The sequence below is a fragment of the Fulmarus glacialis genome, unplaced genomic scaffold, assembly GCF_000690835.1.
Source record: "Fulmarus glacialis isolate BGI_N327 unplaced genomic scaffold, ASM69083v1 scaffold31929, whole genome shotgun sequence".
In the NCBI taxonomy this organism is placed as follows: Eukaryota; Metazoa; Chordata; class Aves; order Procellariiformes; family Procellariidae; genus Fulmarus; species Fulmarus glacialis.
Window position 1 is genome coordinate 431 of NW_009233081.1, and position 3262 is coordinate 3692.

At 54.4% G+C, this 3262-nt stretch overlaps 1 pseudogene across 1 annotated transcript; it reads right to left on the bottom strand.

Moving 5' to 3' along the window:
- Positions 1 to 1815: 1815 nt before the first annotated feature.
- LOC104082173 lies at positions 1816 to 2325 on the bottom strand (annotated as a pseudogene). Its single transcript, XR_683585.1, has one exon. The product of XR_683585.1 is annotated as a nuclear factor erythroid 2-related factor 1 pseudogene (transcript).
- Between the last annotated feature and the right edge of the window lie 937 nt (positions 2326 to 3262).

The window sequence follows — 3262 nt, forward strand, 5'->3', positions numbered from 1 at the left end:
GTGGGTGTGCGAGGCGGGCTCGGCAGACGGGATTTCCTGGCGCTGGGTGCCCAGGCGTTGTGCCCCCGGCAGCGCAGCACACCTTGCAGGTGCAATAACACCCTCCCCTCCCGTCCAAGCCAGGGGTTTGGGGAAGGAAAAAAAAAAAAAAGACAGAAAACAGAGACCTGAGGAAGAGCACGGATGCCTGAACACCTGGGATCAGGGAAGGTGCAGACCCAGATCTCCCCACCCTTCCCTAAAGGAGCGACCGGAGTGAAACTGCAGCGCGGAGGAGCATGCTTCCCACCCGGCATCGCCCAGGCTGGCCAGCAGTTTCACCCCCAGCAAGTCCAGCCCGAGCTGGCTGGGTTTGCAGCTGCACGCTGCACATGGGCGGCTCGCAGCAACAGCATCTAATGCAGGACTGTATTTTAAGACAGAAATAAAGAGGCCTCTGGAAAACAGCAGTGTTATCGCTCTCTTGTCACTCAGATCTGCGGCATTTCTCTCTAAAATCTGGTCCCGGTTTCTCTACGCTGCACTCGAAAGGCTCCCCAGACCCTACGCCCTCAGCCAAGAACACCAGACTTGGGGAAGGACAGCGAAATCTTCCATGGGCTGCGCATGACCTTGTACAAGGCATTTTGTTAAATTCTTCCCCGTTCCCGAGACAGGGAATTACCTCTCTCAATTATCAGGGAAGAAGCCGAACGTGTGAACATTTGCCTTGTGTTCTGCGACCCTCCGACCGAAGCTCCTCTCGTTGACGCCTCCAAGGTCGCCGGTTGCAAACCCAGAGTGGGGTTTTCACCCTCGGTCCCGCAGCCCGAACTCCTCCGGAGCCAGGAGACCCCCACGGGCAGGTGAAAGCTGCCCGCAAGTACAGCCGAGGCACCATCCACGCTGCCTATGACAGCATCCCGCTGCCCATCCGTCAATACCAGACCCGAAACAATCGTCACCTTTGTCTCTCTGGCGTGCACGCGTTCACACCGCTCTCCTCACTCGATTCCCTGTCTGCTGCTGCGCCGAAGCCACATGACAAAAGCCCCAGGCATCCGCGACAGCTGCCTGCAGCGCTGCCCACCCCTCGCTGCAGGGGACAGGGGTGGCAGCAGTTGAATTCGGCTCTCCCCATGCCCAGACGCCTCAGCAGCTCATCCGAGACAAAATTTACAAGACGCAAGAGCGACGCTGGAAGGACCCGACGCTGCAAATCAGCGCTAACATCCCCCGCGCCACGGCCAGGGAGACGCTGAACATGCCGTGACAAAGAGAGCGGTGCCAGAAAGGAAAAAGAACAGCAGCTCCCGGGGACCAGCGTTGCATCACAGCCTCCGAAAGGTTGTGCTCAGACAGAAAAAATAACCCGCTTTCCAGTTCACCTCTCCCCACCCGTCTGTGATGAAAACCAAGCAATAAACATCGCCACTGGATGAACTCCAGAGCCAAGTAACCCAACCACCCGCTCGACACCTGGGATGAGGCTGTTACCCAATGCCCCTGTTTATTTCCCACCCTCGTTTTATCGGTTTCACAACACAACGCTATGCGCACAGGCTGAAATGCTGACCCCAACCCTTTCCCTGCTCCTTTTACTATTACTTTCAGATCAAGAATAAAACAAACAAAAAGGAAAAACTGCCCCACGTGTGCACCTCTAACTGAACCATAATTTAGTGTTATGCTGTTCCCAAGCTGGAACCCACTTTTCCCAAGTGCTAAACACACACAATGTACAGAGTACCGCTCGCTTGGATGAATACCAGAGGACAAAAGCCCCCCAAGGGCTCCCTTTCCCCCCCGCCACAGGCAAAAGAAGGTCCTGCCTACCTCTTTGGTCAGGTCTCCATTCACCGGGGCAGCGACCGCTCCCAAATCTTCCAGTTCTTCCCCAAAGCCCTGCTCCGCTCCGCTCTCCCTCACCCCGTTGTCAGGACTGCTCCCATCCTGCAGGCCACTGCCGTTCTCTAGGGCGATGCCGGCGCTGGGCTGGCTACTGGACACGGAGCCTTCGGGGTCTCTGTGCACCAACCAGGCGTTGACTTCGGTGGTGGGCACCTGAAACCTGTCCAGGGCCCTCACCTGGTTGAGCAGCCTGCGAGCGGTGAAGTAATAGTCCAGGTCTACACTTTTTGGGTGGATGCCATATCCATCCAAGGTGTTACGCAGGTTGTGAAACTGGGTCTGGGTGTAAGCGGAGCTCTGGCCAAGAATGATCTCCCGGAGAGGGGGGAGCTGCGAGTTCAGGTAGGTGTCCACGTCCACACGAACGCCGATCAAGCTGAGCAGAATGGTGAACTGGATGAGGCCTTCGGTGAAATATTTCTTCAGAGAAAGCATTTCTGGCAGAGGAGAAAAGAAAACAGGTGGAGGGTTTGGGAATTAAAAGGAAAAAAAAAAAACAAAACAACCAGCGTCAGATGAATTCTCCACACAACAGGTTGGTTGGGTTTGTCTTTCCTCTGCCCCACTTTCAAACAAACAAAATAAAGCAACGACTTCGGCGTTCAGGTTCTCGCTAAACAACAGGATAAAAGTTTAAAGAACATTCAAGACTTTGGGTTCAGGACGACTTTGTTTTGCTTCTCAAATTCTGGAACTCGCTGTTTGGCCAGCAGAGTGAAATTAAAGATTTAAATCTCGAGAAGCAATAAACCCTCCCCAGAAGACAGCCTCCACCCTCTCTTGCCCTTTTCTCTTCTTTAGAACTGTTTTAGAACACAGACCATGCAGCTACATAAAAATCCATGTGACTTACTGTCCAAAAACTCCACATACAGCGACTTCCTCTCGCCCCCCCCAATTCCCCACGCTCCAGAACGCGGTCTGCTCCCTCCGACAGCCGGCTGCTCTTTCTTCCCCTCTTCTGGCCTGCGAAACTTCTTGAAGGAGCCTTTTATGAGTCAAAGGTCCCGATCACGGGAAGGTCCAAAGACTCCTCCGCTTCTGGCTGCAATTTCATCAGCAGCTGAAATATAACCAGAGAGCGAACACGATAACACGCCGACGAGGCACCACCCTAAACATTGCACATGGACCTACTAGACCGGGAAACGGTGGTTTCCCCACACGCGGGCCCCTGAAAAACCGAGCGAATTTCACTCGGAAAGCCGATTTTCCTGACGCGACAGGGGCACAGAAACACACACACGGCGGAGGTTACCTTTGGTGACAATATTGTCCGTGCTTCCCCTCCCTGAGCTATTCTTAGGCTGGTGCGTCAACTTCCCCTCTCTCTGAAGGAATCCAGCTCGGACTCCCTTTCACTCCTTAGCCC